The sequence below is a fragment of the Lygodium microphyllum genome, chromosome 7 (assembly GCF_053477565.2).
Source record: "Lygodium microphyllum isolate KBCC chromosome 7, Lygodium_microphyllum_v1.1.10, whole genome shotgun sequence".
Classification (NCBI taxonomy): domain Eukaryota; kingdom Viridiplantae; phylum Streptophyta; class Polypodiopsida; order Schizaeales; family Lygodiaceae; genus Lygodium; species Lygodium microphyllum.
In genome coordinates, this window is record NC_141141.1 from 88,137,647 (window position 1) to 88,155,697 (window position 18,051).

Below are 18,051 nucleotides of genomic sequence, written 5' to 3' on the forward strand. Positions count from 1 at the left end.
CTTATAAACCAAAGTTTGCAACCCCGGAACCTCAAAACAAACTTTGGTCGGGCGAGATTTCCCTGTATCCCAAAGCATACATGCCCTATTCCTGTTACGGGAGGCCAACCGAGGCTCCACCAACACCTCACCAAGAGATCTCAAAACCAAGGGAAGAAGTCACCAAAGATGGGCAAGAAAATCAACCACCTCGACCCAAATTGAACATGCCTGCCTAAGTACCTCCTAAAACTCCGCCATAGGCCTCCAAGGAACCATATGAACTAACTGACCATCCATGAACAATGGGATACATTGCATAATATGAGCACGCACTTCCGGGGAGCGGAAGAGGACCTCAAAAAAACCCCTCAGGCCATCATAAATCTCTTCCACAAGGGAAGCCTGCCCTTGGCCTAAAGCATCATCCTGACACATCTCCACATTGGCAAGCATGGCTAGCAACCATGCACGGATTCTAGTGATCAATGGAGTCCATCCCGTAAAGTAAAAGATGGCTGCCCTCTCATGGAAGGCAGCAATCTGCTGTAGAACCAGATCAGCACCCATAGCAACGACTACATGTTCCCCTTGTGGTAAAGAACTCGCTTTACCCTCATTAGCTTGAGCATATTCCGACATCAAATGATTGGCAAAGGCCAGCATAAACTAAAAAAACTCATTAGTTTGAGAACACAAAGCATGAACATTTTGCTGAGGCAAATTCAGGGCACACAAGTCCGGTTCTTTGACCAACATCTTGTGGCATTTACCCATCTCATCCCCTTCCGTTAACTGCCCAGAATCTTTAGCTGACGAATCGCCATTTGATTCCGCCGAGTCTTTATCGTCCCCATTTCCAATATGCTAGTCTAGAAAGGCCATATCAATACCATTAGATTCCTGCAACTTCACCATTTCGAAGGTTTATGCTGATTACACAAATTATTCCAACCCCGGCTGTCTATCTCACAAAACAAAACTAAATCTGTCTCTTTCTATAGGCCGATGTACCTCAAGACCTCTGCGCCAATCTATACTCTGCTGTTCAGTTTAGACAGACCTTTTACAATCTCTGTCACTCACAGTATGTCTTACCCAGGATTAGAGCAGGTCGTCACACCCTCGCTATCAAACATAGAGCAGGGCGCCACACGAGTGTCAAATTAGGTCAACGATGATTAACAGTCATGCTGAAACAAAGCGCGTGCTGGGTAGAAGACTTAGCTCGATGAGCAGGCACAAGACGGACTTAGCTCAAGCAGGCAGAAGACGGGTGTCTGGAAGTCAAGGGCAGGAGATGTCACCAGGTGGTGATACTTATTGCAGTTGCTTTCTCTATTTACTTATATAAATATTTTATTTTTTTTTCTTTAGTTGGTGTTGCTTTTTACCCCCAGAGTTCTCTTGGATTAAGCCGGGATCTTTGCATGGTCAGAAGAGGCAACCATTGGGACAAATTCGACTAATGGTTTGTCTGAGCCTTGGACCAAATTGAATGGACACTGAAGAATAGAATGCCAGTGGTTTGGGACTGTGTGCTTACCCACTGGAGATGGTGCAGGACAATGATCCTGGCTAAGACAGAAGATGCACATATGAGAATGCTCATGGAATAAAAGTCACTGTAACTCAGCCACATTATACTTTTTAATGTGGTTGCAATGATAAAAGTTGCTCAGAACAACTCGGGGAATGAAGGGGTCACTATCCCTAAAATTTAGAGAGTTACTATTTTTAGACCCCAGAATCTCTTCGCGTCAGTATCTTCGTTTTTGCACGAGGATTAATTCTCTTGTGTGCCGAGGTCAAATTTTGCACCAATCATAGAGAAGTTTAGACCGGAAGGTTTAAACGGGAAAATTGTTACATGTATGCCATGTGGCACAAATTCCCCAAAAGAGAGAGAGAGAGAGAGCATTAGAAAAACGTAATAGGCATAAGGGGCAGATTGGAGAATGAAGTTTTGGAGGAGCTTAGGGCAAATTGCTACAGTTTCATCAGCCATGGAGAGTACTTCTTCGTCTCTGACTCATGTACGGAGGTAGAGCTTGCTCCCTCTGATCAACTCTCTCTCTATTCTCAAAGGAAATGCTTTGCATGATGGGCTGATTCCATCGAAAGAACAAGGTTTTTCAGCTCTAATTTTAGTGTTGTTTGTGGGACTGTTTTAATGCTGGACATGCTAGACATGCTGGACAATAGAAACAGTGAATTTAGAGATCTGCAGACTCCAATTCTGCACATGAATCATTGAGTATTGGTCAAAGAAAATGTTGGACATACTGGACAATAAGAATAGTGAATTCAGAGATCTACAGACTGTAATTCTGCACATGAATCATTGAGTTTTGGTTACAGAAAATGCTTTTCTAAAAGGGATGTTGTCCTGGTCATGTTGTATTGTCCTTATGCAGCTGGGATTTACTCAGAAAAGATGAAAACCAACGATTCTCAAGTTACGTATTTCGCAACATTTCATTTTTGTAACTTTCCATCTTTTAATTGATAAAGAAATACTGAGAGGGGCGCCGGTCTTCGGGGCCAATCTGGTATTGACCGAGGGAGTGAGATCTCTGTTTTTGTGTGTGTGTGAAAAGACCAGGTGTTAATTGAAGGAACTACCTTTTTAGGTGAGTCATAGACCGGTTTCACGAGACGAAGTGACAAGCAGGTCATAACGAGACCCTGCGCTAGTCAGAGCCAGGGAAACAGGCGGCGCGCAAGGCAGGAACAAAACGTCGTAACACAGGGCATCACGTCTGTCCACCGGCAGGAAGGCGCAACCCTCTCTCTCTCACGCTCACCATCTCTCTCTCTCTCTCTTTTTTTCCGTAAAAGGTAATTGTATTAATTACGAAAAAAGGGGTACAAGTTTACATGATTACAAGATACACGAGGGCCCTAAGCCAAAGTGTGTAAAATCCCAGTACTAGGCCACGAAAAAGTTACACAAGTCATGGCAAAGACCCAGAGGAAATTGCCATATGCCAAGGAAGCAAGTCCTCCCGAGGGAGCAAGTCCGAGTGCCGAATGAGATCTATCTGCCAATGCAAGAGACCTTTAAGCCGGGCAATGTGTCTCGGTACATTAGATGCCGAATCAAAAAGAAAGGGATTCCGAGTGGTCCAAATGTGCTAGCATCCCCAGTATTTGAAGAAGTGAAATAAGATCTTCATATGCAATTGTGGCGGTGTGGGGTATTTTGGGCGCACAAAAACCCAATCGAAAGGGGTTAGTGAGGATCCCACCACTGCGCGCCAAACCTGTGACAAGAGTGACCAGATATTCTTGGCGAGCGGGCAAGAAATAAATCTATGTCGGGCCGATTCCACAGTAGTGGTACAGAAGAAACAATTGTCGTTCGAGATTCGACGCTTAGAAAGGGCCGAGGCAAGAGGGAGACCCCCAATCATCACCCGCCAACCATCTGTGTGTGTGTGTGTGTGTGTGTGTGTGTGTGTGTGTGTGTGTGTGTCATAAGGACATATACTTCTCAAATCTCACTTAACATGTGGATTAGTTTTTAATTACATGATTAAGTAAATGTTACACATGTGAGGTGCAGCTGGGTTTAGAGTAAATTTACGAGCTTGGGACCCGAGAAAATCACGGGATGTCAAAGGCAAAAGTTGCTATAAGTTATGTTGCACAAGTACTTGGTGGTATCTGGTGTCAATTGTTCGCCTAGGTCATTCATTTGGCCATAAGTATCAATTGCTGACACTAGAGATATGGCGTTTAATGCTACCTAACGCCGATCTAATGGCCAGAGACTCGGGAGTGGAAGATGCCTAGCCAATTTAATTATTGGCCTATCATATTATTTTTCTGGGAACCAAAATAATTATTAGATTAATTTTCAGTGATTAAAGGCTGAAAATTAATTTTTAATGGTGGATAATGTTAGAAAAACCATTTGGGAAGGCTGCCACTTAGCAAACTTGCCCATACATGCTGGTAAAAGGCTAAAGAAGAGGAAAAACGAGATCATTCTTGCTACAGCAAAGGTGGGAGAGCTGTGAGCAGCCATGGCCAAGACCCTATTTTCAGCCCTCACAGCCAGCCACGAGTGAGTTTTGAGGAGGCGATTGTAGTTTTGGACCCTCCACACCTGGGCAATTGCATTCAGATACAAGATGACAGCTGATTTGGATGTCTTAGCTGTAGGCGACAGTATTTAATGCTGTTGTGGCAGGGCAGCAACTGCATTTGACTGATTTTCAGTCATTCTTCGCGACAAAACTCTGAATTTTCTCTCTCTACAGCTTTCTCTCTCATCTCCCAGCCATTTCACAGCCTTGCTCTGAAGATCTCAGCATTTAGACCCTTGGAGGCTGAGAAATTGCAAATTTCCTTATTATAAACCCTAATTTACAACAGAAATTAGGGTTTAGCAGTAGCCTCAAGAAGCGTGCCAAAAATTGGAAGCTCCAAGAATTGGATTTTTCAGGGCTGAAGGTGAATTTCACCTAAATTTAGGTGGAGGACTAGCCAGCCATTGAATTTGGGGCATTTCCATCGTCTATGAAGTGGGTGAAGGCCAATTAAGTGCCCGAATCAAGGGGCTAATCAAATTGAAGATTTGTTAGTCACTTTGGACAGCAAGGGGAGTTTGGATTGCGAAGGGGATCGGGAGAATCGCATTATAAATCAACTTCTTCAATAAAGCTAAAGAAATATAGAAAGGGGTGTGCATTGTCCAAGATCAATAGGTAAATTTGTATTTTCAGATTTGCATTTATTGTTTGCTGTTTTAATTAAGTTGTAATCAAGGATTTACCACCCATCCACGGAAGGTTGGTTTCACTCTCTCTCTCTTTTTTTTCGTAAAAGGTAATTGTATTACAAGTTTACATGATTACAAGATACACAATGGCTCTAAGCCATCATGTGTAAAATCTCTCTCTCTCTCTAAAGTAGTAAACGACAAAAGGGTTACAAAAAGTCATGGCAAAGACGCAGAGGAAATTGCCATATGCCAGGGAAGTAAGTCCTCCCGAGGGAGTAAGCCAAAGTGCCGAATGAGATCTATCTGCCAATGCAAAAGGCCTTTAAGCCTAGCAATATGTCCCTGAACATTATAGGCTGAGTCAAAAAGAAAAGCATTCCGAATGGTCCAATTGTGCCAACAGCCCCACTATCTAAGAAAGTGAAACAAGACCTTCATATGCAACTGAGCCGGTGTGGGGTTTCACTCTCTCTCTCTCTCTCTCTTCTCTCTCTATTCACTCTTTATCTTGGTCATACGCTTCCGCACTGCTCCACTCTGACACGATATCAGAGCATTGAAGGACTAACCAAGGGTGGTGGACTTACCTGAAAAGGAGATTTTAGCGTGACACAAGGCTGCATTTTCAGCGTTCAAGGGCGAGCAAGAGGGCTATGCATCAGAACAAGGTTGCGAGCCTGGGCATGCAAGAAAGGAGCAGATTTGCTGTTGATGCAGATTTTCGCTGTTAGAGAAGGAAGAAGGCTACATTTTGGGTCTTCAATTGAAGATTTTACATTTTTATCGCCTCTGGCGGCGAGTGAAGGAGGAGTGGGATAAGCGGCGAAGAGCCCTAGCAGGCTGCTTTCACACAGTCAGAGGGGGCTGCTTTTTGTGTTTTGTGCACGCATTGTAGGTGAAGATGTCTTCTAAGGCCAAGACAGAGCTTCACGCAATTATGGACTGGAAGGTGCCCGTATTACTAGCTCTTCCATCTGATCAAAAGCTCGATGGTGAGAACTACCGCATCTGGCGGGTTAAGATGCTTGCCATTTTTTAGTCCTATGATTTGGCGAAACTAATATGGAGGCTATTCATTATCCTTCTTTGCGAGACGAGTCCAAACTCTCTTCAAGTAATAAGATAGAGTTGGCAAAGACTCGGGCACATTGGAACAAACTCAATGCTCGCATCCGCTCGTTTTTATCTCTCTCATACACTACAACTATGATCTCTCATATAGAGCATTTGACAATTGCCTTGGAGATATGGCTAGAGCTTGATCAGATGTATAATCATATGACAGTCATAAAACGAGTTTCTTTGGAAGTGCAGATGCAGACTATGAGTGTCAACAAGTCATCTTCTATGCGGAAGCATATTAACAAGTTGTGGCAACTTCAAATGTAAGTACAAAATGTAAGGAAGGTGATCACTTCTAAAGACATGGCGATAACTCTTCTTTCGCAGTTACCGCCCCATTTCAATGGGTTTTATTCCGCCTTGATTGCTTCAGGGCGATCTGAGACTCTTTGGTGGGAGGAGTTGGTTCCTATGGTCTTGGACCAAGAGGGCAGTTGAAAGGGACCAATGCTTCTAAATTTGAGGCCTTGGTTGGTTAATCCTCTCAAAAGAAGCGGAAGGACCAAAAGAAGAAGAAGGAGGATAAATCAAAGAAGGACAAGGAAAAGGAGTCTATTTATCACATTTGTGGCAAGAAAGGTCACCGGAAGAAGGATTGCCCAACAAGGAGAAGAAGGAAAAGAAGAAGGATAAATTTTCAAAGGATTCCAGAGCAGTGGCTGCTCCCTCATCAGCTGCTTTCCTCCACTTAGAGGTGGTTGAGGCATCGACCCTAAAGGCCTCTGATGCTACGTTGATGGCCCCATACACTAGGAAGTGGATTGTTGACAATGGTGTCTCACGGCACATGACTCCTTCAATCAGTGTTGCTCATTTGTGGCCTTCGCATGGCCAAAATCTATTCCTATTCAAGGATGGGGGACATGCGTCTTATTCCAGATGAGCGAGATGGTGCCTATACATCTAAGGTGCTTTATGTGCCAACCTTGGGATACCATCTACTTTCGATGCACAAGATTCCTCTTGGTCAAGTTTGATGTGAATTCTTTTCAGATTCTTGATCGTGGATTGAGACAAGTCCTTGCTTTAAGTTATGAGGAGAATGGAGTCTATAAATTGCAGTCTTCTTCTGCCTTGACTTCTCTTCTTCTTACCTCTCAAACTCAATCCAAGCTTTGGCATACTTGGTTAAGCAACCTCAACTATGAGTACCTTCGGAATGCTTTTAAGGGACAACTTGTTCAAGGTTTGCCAGATATTGTGGTGAGCCAACAACCTTGGGTATCGTGTATTCATAGGAAGCAAACTCGTGATGCTATTTCCAGCAGGGCTTCAAGGCAAACTTCAACACCCTTGAAGCTTGTTTTTTATGAGGACGTAGTCCTTAGAGCGAGCCTGTATTTCATGCTACCTGTGGATGATTACAGCAGGATGACATGGGCTTATTTCTTGAAGCTGAAGTCAGAGGCTTTCTCCCACTTTACGGATTGGTTGCTCTTTGAGGAGAACCAATTTGGCTGAAAAGTAAAGACCTTATGATCGGATAAGGGCGAAAAATTTGTTTCTAATGAGCTTGCTCACTTTTGTACACCATGGTATCCACCAGGAGTTTGCCAACACAAACACCCCTCCGGAGAATGGCATCTTGGAGCGGAAGACTCACAGTGTGATCGAGATGGGCCGTACCATGATGGAGCATCGACAAACACCTCAGCGTCTATGGGCTGAGGCTGTGGCTAGTACAATTCACATTCTTAATTGATCCCCTACTTCCGTTGTTATTGGTATGAACCCTTATGAGGCGTACTTTGGGTCTAAGTTAGATGTTTTTTATTTCAAGGTTTTTGGGTGTAATGCCTATATTCACATCATTGATGAATTTCACGCAGCTTCCAAAAGACATGTGTTTGTGTTTGTCGGCTACAACTCGCAGTCTCAAGGTTACTGATTGTATGATCCTGTTAAGCGAGATGTCTACATAAGCCGTGATGTTTGGTTCGCGGAAGTTCCAGCCTCACTACCTCGAACTCTTGTATCTCAAGGATCGAGGCAAGGGTAATGAGCTAGAGAGTGTGTCATACTCTGAACGGATCCCAAATCGCAACAACGCAACCTTCGGAAGCCGAACACCAGCAAATGTAGCCAAGGAAAGTTGAATCTAATGCAAATAGCAATGCAGGAGAGAGAGAGAGAGAGAGAGAGAGAGAGAGAGAGAGACTAAAAACACACGTAAGGAGAGAAACTAAAAATGCAGGTGAGGAGAGAAAAATACTAAAAACACAGGCTGCAAGAGAGAGAAAAAAGCAAACGCACGCTGCAGGAGAGAGAGACTAAAAACGTAGGGAAAACCAGCAACAACAGTCAACATGCTGAAATCAACTCCAAATAGTGTGTGGTAGGTTGGAAACAAGCACCAAACTGTTATAGACAGCAATGGCCAGCTTGGACTACAATGTTCTCCACGTCCGAGGTGTAGACAGCAAGCTGAAATGCCTAAAATCTACAAAAACGAGATTAAGGCTGAATGGAGAATAGCATACCTATTTATAGAAAGTTTGGACCCTCCCAAGTGGGTTTGTTCTTATGGGATACAGACACTCTCTAGAAACGCATTTCTTTTTAAATAAACAAGGTTTCTTCCTTAATTAAGTATGTTTTGGGGCTATTTAAGTGAAGCTAATGCACTTTTAGCCCAACACCCGTTTGCTCTACGGCGGGGAGGTGAGTCTAATGTCCAATCCCTTCTATGGTAGGCTTGGCTTGTGTCGTGCCTCACGTGTCTCGTGTACAAGTTGGATCTTAGTGGAACCTTTCATTGGTATCAAAGTATCAACCTGCAATTAGACACGAGATCCAGTGACATGCACAAAACCACTTTTGCTCACAAAACCACGATGGTTCACCTGGCACGCACACCTTTATCTCGTTAACAGTACTATGGGACACTTGTCGAAAGCGGCAAGCATGGGGGACACATGTTGTGGGTGGTGGATACAAGAGCAAGGTATATTTTTTCTTTCATACCCATGCTCACATTTCATGTTGAGGGAATGTATATGCACAAGATTTTTCAATGGTTTTGATGACTAGAGTTCAAGGGGCTATCACTCCAAGGCTATGGCAGATTGTTATCAAAGGCCGAATCTTATAGCCCAAATAGGCATCAAAGTTTTAATTGAAATTAATTTCTATTGATTTAATATTTAATGTTAATGATATAGCATTTAATGTTAATAACATTAATAATGTTACTGTTGGTGTAACATTAAATGTTGATGTTGTTTTAACATGTAACGTTAGCATTGCATTTAATTTTAACACTAAGATTAAATGTTACGCTAGTATTGTAATGAATGTGGCAATCAAGGAGAGAGAATGACTTTATGCTTGAGAGAGAGTGAAAGCAACCTTCCTACTTGGAAAGGGTGGTAATTCCCTAATTAAGCACTTAATTACAGCAATCAGCACATGAACATAACTGAAAATGCACAAATTACCTTAATAATCTCGAACATTGGACATTCTATTGGCCTCGAAATTGGCACCCCTTTCGGTATCTCTTTAAACTTGATTGCTAATGGCATGAGTACAAGCTAAGATTTACAATCTCCTTTGCTGTTTAAAAAGCCTCTTTGCTGTAGCAACAATCAACAACAATCAATTCAAGCCAATTGCCCCTTGATTTTTCACCTAGGACTTGCACAAATGGAACCACCAACTGGCCAAATATTATCCCAAATTGCAATGAATGGGCTGGCATTTGGATTCCTCAACAATTACACAACTTTCAGGTGTGGAATTCAGTCTACAATGCCTTCACCAATTGACCCAGGTCCTGAAGTGGCTATTAAACCCTGATTTTTGCAAAAAATTTAGGGTTTACAACAAAGACCTCTTTGCTTTCCATCAAATTTGGCTGAGATCTGGTCAAAATGGCTAAGAAATGTTAAGATCTCCTGAGAATGGGTTGGAGAAGGTGAGAGAAAGCCAAGATGAGAGAGAAATCTGATTTTTTTCGCAAGAAAACCCTAAATTCTGCCTACTACTTGCTCCAACCTGCAGTCACCTACTACCAAGCACCTCCAAAATGCTGTCACCTAATCAACAATGCTGTTAATAACCCTTGGAAGGTAACTCCTTGCTATCCCCTACCTGCTAAGGCCCCCAGATGGCCATCTTCTGCAGCAAATTGCTATTCTCTAATCAAAAAATGGACCAGCAGCTCTCTCTCTCTCTCTCTCTCTCTCTCTCTCTCTCTCTCTCTCTCTCAAGCTGTAAACTAACTGATGGCTGAGACTCAACCCCAAAAACGTTTTCTCAGTTTGCATGGGCATTTTTGCCAAGTGGCAATCTTCTAAATCCATTTTTCAGCATTATCCAATCATTTGATTCATTTTCAGAATTAAATAGTCTTGAAAATTAATTTCAATCCTTCCGACCTTACCCAAAATTAAATGTGCCCATCCATAATTAAATTGACTAGGCCATTTGCAACTTGGAGTAATCCCCAACCTCAATTGACCTTAGACTGGCATTAATTAATTAACCAATGCTAGTCCCTAGTGTCACCACCAATACTTATTGGCCAAATAATTGTCCTAGGGTCAAAACTAACACCAACAACTAACCCCCAAAGCCCAACTGGTATAACTTATCACAACTTTTGCCTTTGACACCTACTGCATCCTCAAGGTCCTTTGCCTATTATGATGAAATATTTGCCATGTGCATCACATATGCTTAAATAATCTTGCACATTTGATTAATAATTTAATCAAATGTTATCAACAAGTGAAACCAATCTTCCTTTCGTGGATAGATGATAAATCCATGATTACAACTTAATTATAACAGCAAACAATAAATGCAAATCTGAAAATACAATTTACCTACTGATCTTGGGCAATGCACACCCGATTGGCCCCAAAATTAGCGCCCCTTTCGATATTTCTTTAGCTTTATTGAAAAAGAAGTTGATTTACAATGGGATTCTCCCAATCCCCTTCGCAATCCAAACTCCCCTTGCTCTCCAAAGTGACCAACAAGTCTTCAATCTAATTTGCCCCTTGATTCAGACACTTAATTGGCATTCACCCACATCATAGACAATGAAATGCCCCAAATTCAATGGCCGGCTAGTCCTCCACCTAAATTTAGCTAAAATTCACCTGCCCTAAAAAATCCAAGTCTCGAAGCTTCCCATTTCTTGCGCGCTTCTCGAGGCTGTTGCTAAACCCTAAGTTTTGCTGTAAATTAGGGTTTACAACAAAGAAATTTGCAATTTCTCAATCTCCAAGGGTCCAAATGCCGAGATCTTCGGAGAAAGGCTGTAAAATGGCTGGGAGATAAGAGAGAAAGCTGTAAAGAGAGAGTTCAGAGTTTTGTTGCGAAGAATGACTGAAAATCAATCAAATGCAGCTGCTGCCCTGCCACAACAGCATTAAATGTTGTTGCCTACAACTGAGACATCCAAATCAGCTGTCACCTTGTACCTGGATGCAATCGCCCAAGTATGGAGGGTTCGAAATTGCAATCGCCTCCTCAAAACTCACTCGTGGCTGGCTGCAATGGCTGAAAATAGGCTGGCCATGGCTACTCACAGCTCTCCCACCTTTGTCATAGCAAGAATGATCTCGTTTTTCCTCTTCTTTAGCCGTTTACCAGCCTGTATGGGCAAGTTTGCCAAGTGGAAGCCTTCCCAAATGGTTTTTCCAACATTATCCATCATTAAATATTAATTTTCAGCCTTTAATTACTGAAAATTAATCTAATAATTATTTCAGTGCCCAGAAAAATAATCTGCTTACTGAACCTGCATATGATAGTCCATATCCCATCATTCCCTGTAGATGTGCGTGGAAGCTCAAAGATAAAATCCATAGCAATGCTCTACCAAGGCCTATCGAGAATAGGCAAGGGCTGCAATAAACCCGGCATCTTTTGCCTATCATACTTAACTTCCTGGCATACTATGCATGTCTTGACAAATTGCTCAACATAATGCCTCAAAGCTGGCCAATAAAAGAAGTGCTCAACTCCCTTAACTGTGGCAATAATACCCCTATGACCTGCATAAGGAGAAGCATGACTCTCAGTCATCACCTTGGAACTCAACTGCTTTGTGACACACAATCGTCCATGCATCATCAGAAAGCCCTCTAGAAGAACGAAATGAAAAAGCCTCTAGCCATTGCAAAGCTGATCATAGACATTTCCATTATCACCTTTATCCTCAGTGAAAACTAAGTAAACTAAAAGATGATTTTTCATTACTTTGGAAATAGCAGAAGCAAATACAACACGGACAGATTCCCCTTTCAATTTTACATCCAAAGTATGAACTTTGCCTCTATGGAAGAGGGTCACAATCTTATCATGAGTATCAATCACTACATGCACACGATGACACCAAGGCATACCAAGCAAGACATCACATCCTTCCAATGGAGCAATAAAGAACTCTTCGCTGTCCACATGACTTTGAATGTGCAAACGAAGCTTTCCAATGATAGGAGTGACCAGCTCTACATGTCCCTTCCATGCCATATCAATCTCACCCATGGGCCCCATCTCATCCTCTCTGATACTTACATGGGCTGCCATATCAAGAGAGATTAAATTTGACCATGCACCTCGATCAAGAAAAATCAATGCATGTTGATCTTTAATTTTGCCCCACGTCCTACAAAGTTCAATACTATCTTGATTAGGCTGATCTACCACTACATCAAGCACTAAACCAGCACTGGTTTTTCCTTTCTTTCCCTTATTATCATCCTTTTCAGCTTGCTGTTTATTAGGACAGCTACGTGCCATATGCCCTTCCTATTCACAAATATAGCATTTATTTACAGCCATCAGCTCCTTACGTCATGCATCCAAATTCTTTAGCCCCTTGCTGGTCATCAGCCTCTTTATGCATTGAAGTGCCAACATTTGGGTCATTTCCCACATTTTCAGCATGCTGTCCATGCTAAGAACCATGCCCAATGTCAATCATTGCATTTCTCCCTTCACCACATGATTGACCAAGGAATGATGCATCCTCTCCACTTGATCCCATATCACCATGTGAAGACATGCTTGTTGTAATTCACTACTGAGAACAATTTCAGTAATAATGCAATAGTCCCAAGTTGCAATCAAGTACCACGGGCCCACCAATTCAGAGGATTTGATGATAGCTTCAAGGATCGAATTCGTACAGCAGCAAATCTTTTTGCTGAATTGGCAAAGGATCCCCAATTTACTCGATTCTTGAATGCCCCAAAGAAGGATAGCAAAGGCAAAGAGAAGAAGACACCTTCTACAGCTTCGGGGCAGCCACAAGAACCGAAGGAAACGCCTAAGCCTTCTTTAGAATAGCCCAAAAAGCCTAATCAGCACAAGCAGTTGGTATCCGTGGGGCAGCAAGTGCAAATGCCTGGCCAACTTGGTAGTGCCAATCCATGGAAACATGGGCAGCAAGGATACTTTGGTAGTGGTACCATTTTTCATGCTATGATTGGACAAGCACCACATAAGGGAATGTATGGCACAAATCCCTATGGTATGCAGCAACCAATGCATGGCTCGCAACACACATTGTATCCGGGTAATGCAAGTGGAATGCCTAATCCCATGTATGGCAACATAGTCATGATGCTTGGGGCACAAAGCGGGCCATATGGATATATATCGGCACCCCCAGGGACTTTTAGAGCACAAGGATTTGGTGCTAGTCATGTAGGTGCTTCAGATAGTGCTGGTTTTTATGCAAATACAGCCAATGCACCCTTCTTGCAGCAACCCATTTATGATAACTTGACTCCCATAGGTCCACCGAAGGACTATGATGAAGGTGGCAAAAACATGAAGTTTGAGCCTTTCAGTGGTGAACAAGATAGGCTGAAAGCACTTGTTTTTATTCAACAGTTTGATGCAACCTATTCTGGAGGCAACTTCACAAAGGCATCTAAGATATGCAAGGCAGCCACATTTCTAAAGGAAAATGCATTGCAGTGGTGGTCTACACTTCTTATTCAAGGGAAGTCACCTACCACTTGGATCCAGTTCAAGCAAATGTTTGCTTCAAATTGGTTGACAAGTACCTTTGAAGTAGACATTATGACAGCTTGGAATCAATTGAATTCCAAAGGCTGCAAGTGGATCAGTATAATAAGAAGTTTTGGGATGCATTGCTGCCAGTTACTTCTTATCCCACAGTACCCCTCCATGAGCAAGTGGAGAAGTATATTTGTGGTTTGCCAAAGGGTGTTCGAGATTTTAGCATTAAGTCCACTCTTTCCAGCATGTCTCAACTTATAGAAACTGCTACTACAGCCGACACATTGCTGCGGGGAAAGGATGCAGGATTCCACGATGGTGATGCCAAGTCACATGTCAAAGAGGCCAAGGCTGAGAAAAACGGTAAATCTGAAAATAAAGCTGAAAATCAGGGCAGATCTGAAAATAGGGCTAGAAAGAGGAACAGATCGTAGAGAAAGAGTGGGAAAAAAGATGCACAAATGTAAGGAGCTGATGACTACAAATAAATGCTATATTTGTGAACATGCTGATCATATGGCATGACTTTTTATGCAGCATGTGTTTAAGTATCATGGTTTGCCAAAGTCGATCATTAGTGATCGTGACCCACGGATGACAAGTTTGTTTTGGAAAGGATTGTTTGAGAGCATGGGCACAATGCTGAAATTCTCTTCATCCTTCCATCCACAAATTGATGGTCAATTTGAGGAGGCAAATTCCACAGTGTTAGATCTTTTGGAGTGCTATGTATCAGACCACAAAGTACAGTGGGAACAGTATTTGCCGTTGGTTGAATTTGCATACAACAACACAGTGTATAGTTCCACTGCTAAGGCTCCTTTTGAGGTGGTAAAGGGTGGTAAGAAAATATTGCGCACAAAAGATAAGATCTTTGAGGCTGATCGCTATGTGGAAAGCATGGATGCAGCTTATCAAAAGGTTAAGTATGCACTTCAAGGATCACAGGATAAGCAAAAGAGAGCGGCTAATCCTCATAGGCGTACTTTGCACTTTGCAAAGGGCGATTATGTATTCCTACGATTTCAAAAAGGCACATCTGAAAAAGATGAAGGGCAAAGAGCGATTGTATCCAAAGCTGTCTATGAAATACTATGGGCCATTTCAACTATTGGAGAGGACCAATGATGCATGCTATAGGCTGAAATTTCCTCCACACTAGCGGATACACAATGCCTTTCATGTGAGCTTGCTTAGACCTTTTCATGGAGATGTGCCGGAGAATGTATCTGCAGAAATTCAATCGGAGGTTGAAGAGCTCAATGAAATACTGGTACCAGAGCAGATTTTGGCACACAAAGAGAGGAAGATCAAGGGTAAGGGTTCCAAAAGGTACTTGGTGAAGTTTCAGAATTATTCACTAATGGATGCCAAATGGATGGAGGAGGATGACTTGGCAGACCATCCTCAATTGTTGCAACTTTACCTTGATGCTTTTCAGTTAGAGCCGACTTTAGTTCGGGCTCAATCAAGTTTAGCAGAGCAAAGGTCCAGAGTATTGCCTGATGCTTGTGAGGGAGCTAGCATCTCCGCCTCTCAGTAATGGATAGCTCTAGAAGTAGTGGATCTCGAATGTATTTAGCATACATTCAGGGTACTGTAGCTGAACAGTATGTTTGCCACGAGATCACTATTCAGTGTACTACTCACTATGTTTGGTATGCAACCATGTGTAATCAATTATGCTTGGTATGGCATTCGTTATGCTTGGTGTAGCATCAATTAATAATCATCAGGGGCTGATTATCGAATGTCGGTTTTCGGCATATGATCATTAATATTCAATGGTATTCAGCTAGTTTTGTGAACAGCAACATGTCTTATGATGCCATTGATGTTTCAACCATGGTTTATGCTTGGTTTTCGCTATACTATGGTTCATAGCAACCAGAAACGTTAGAAACCTTTAGAAACAAAACATCATAAACATGTTTCGTACGTTTCTTTCAAGAGGGGGTAAAATAAGAAACATGGGTTTTTTTATATAGGGATTTTTAATAGTTTTGATTGGGAAAAGAGGTTCTAAACCTCTATGGGACTCTATCTTAAACAAAGAATGGCTAATTGAGATTGAGTGATAATAGAGTCAATTGAGAATAACACATTATACGTTACATATCCATGATCCATTATTGACCTGTCACTTATGTCAAAGTTAGTCTTTGGACAAGCTATCCTATGGTTTAGAACTCAAACATTATGATTTATACATATCATACAAAGAAAATTGAAATTAGAATGTAAATAGCCTATCTATAATATGGACTGAGTCAAGTTGCACCATCGTGATTCTCATTTCAAAACAAATTGGCAAAATGTCAAAATCGAGAATGAATCGTAATATATCATAAATAACTCATAAATGAGACTAAAGTCATATAATATTCAAATCTCAAGACAATAATAGATACTAGATTGACAAAGTCTAATAACTAAACAAAATCACAAAAAAATCAATCTCTCATCCAAAATCTTAAGCCCTCATGAGTCATTACACATCATCATCATCATGTTTAACATTGCCCAATAGTTTTTGTCCAAAAAACCCATATTTTGGGTTCCAACTCACCAAAAAAATAAAATAAAATAAAAATGCCCACGTTTTTAACTCTCAAAAACGTTTCGTACTTTAAAAAACATTTCGTAAGTTTCAAATTCAAAGAAACGCATTTCTTAGTTGCTATGCTATGGTTTGGTTTTCCCAGATGAGTTGAGCTCATGAGAAATGGACATGTCACATGATAATCTGGCAATGTTTTTGAGATTCTTTGTGAGTCTTATGTTATGTTATGTTGGCTAGTAATTTTCAGCATATGTTGGGCATATGGAAGGGTTGAATAGCAATGCGCAATGTTGTGTTGACTATGATCCCTATGGAAATTCCAATGTAGTACTTTGCTTTTCATGCATTTGGCAATGCAATCGAGGATGATTGCACGGATTCGAAGGGGGAGGGTGGTCATGAGGACATGTATTTTTGAAACCTCACTTAACATGTGGATTAATTTTTAATCACATGATTAAGTAAATGTTGCACATGTGAGATGCAACTGGGTTAGAGTAAATTTACGAGCTTGAGACCTAAGAAAATCATGGAATGTCAAAGGTAAAAGTTGCTATAAGTTATGTTGCACAAGTACTTAGTGGTATCTGGTATCCATTGTTGGCCTAGGTCATTCATTTGGCCATAAGTGTCAATTGCTAACACTAGAGATGTGGCGTTTAATGCTACCTAACGCCAATCTAATGGTCAAAGACTCAAGAGTGGAAGATGCCTAGCCAATTTAATTATTGGCTTGTCAGATTATTTTTCTCGGCACCGAAATAATTATTAGATTAAATTTCAGTAATTAAAGGCTGAAAATTAATATTTAATGATGGATAATGTTGGAAAAACCATTTGGAAAGACTGCCACTTGGCAAACTTGACCATACAGGTTGGTAAAAGGATGAAGAAGAGGAAAAACGAGATCATTCGTGCTATAGCAAATGTGGGAGAGCTATGAGCAGCCATGGCCAGCCTATTTTCAGCCATTGCAACCAGTGCCACAAGTGAGTTTTGAGGAGGCAATTGCAGTTTTGGCCACTCCACAACTGGCCAATTGTATCCAGGTACAAGGTGACAACTGATTTGATGTCTCAACTGTAGGCGACAGCATTTAATGCTATTGTGGCACGGAAACAGCTGTATTTTACTGATTTTTCAATCATTCTTTACGACAAAACTTTGAATTTTCTCTCTTTACAGCTTTCTCTCTCATCTCCCAACCATTTGACAACCTTGCTCTAAAGATCTCACCATTTGGACCCTTGGAGGCTGAGAAATTGCAAATTTCTTTGCTATAAACCCTAATTTACAGCAGAAATTAGGGTTTAGCAACAGCCTCGAGAAGCATGCCAAAAATTAAAAGCTCCAAGACTTGGATTTTTCAGGGCTGAAGGTGAATTTCAGCTAAATTCAGGTGGAGGACTAGCTAGCCATTGAATTTAGGGCATTTATATCGTCTATGAAGTGGGTGAATGTCAATTAAGTGCCTGAATCAAGGAGCAAATTAGATTGAAGACTTGCTGGTCATTTTTTATAGCAAGGGTAGTTGGAATACCGAAAGGGATTGGGAGAATCCCATTGTACATCAACTTCTTCTTCAATTAAGTTAAATAAATACCAAAAGATGTGCCAGTTTTGGAGCCAACAAGGTGTGCATTGTCCAAGATCAGTAGGTAAATTTGTA

The 18,051-nt window shown here is 41.5% G+C and overlaps 1 protein-coding gene across 5 annotated transcripts in view; it reads right to left on the reverse strand.

The window, feature by feature from the left end:
- The window catches only part of LOC148033668 (protein ARV 2-like), an 87,118-nt gene that overhangs the window by 50,541 nt on the left and 18,526 nt on the right, over positions 1-18,051 (reverse strand). The gene's annotated exons all lie outside the window — the stretch shown is intronic.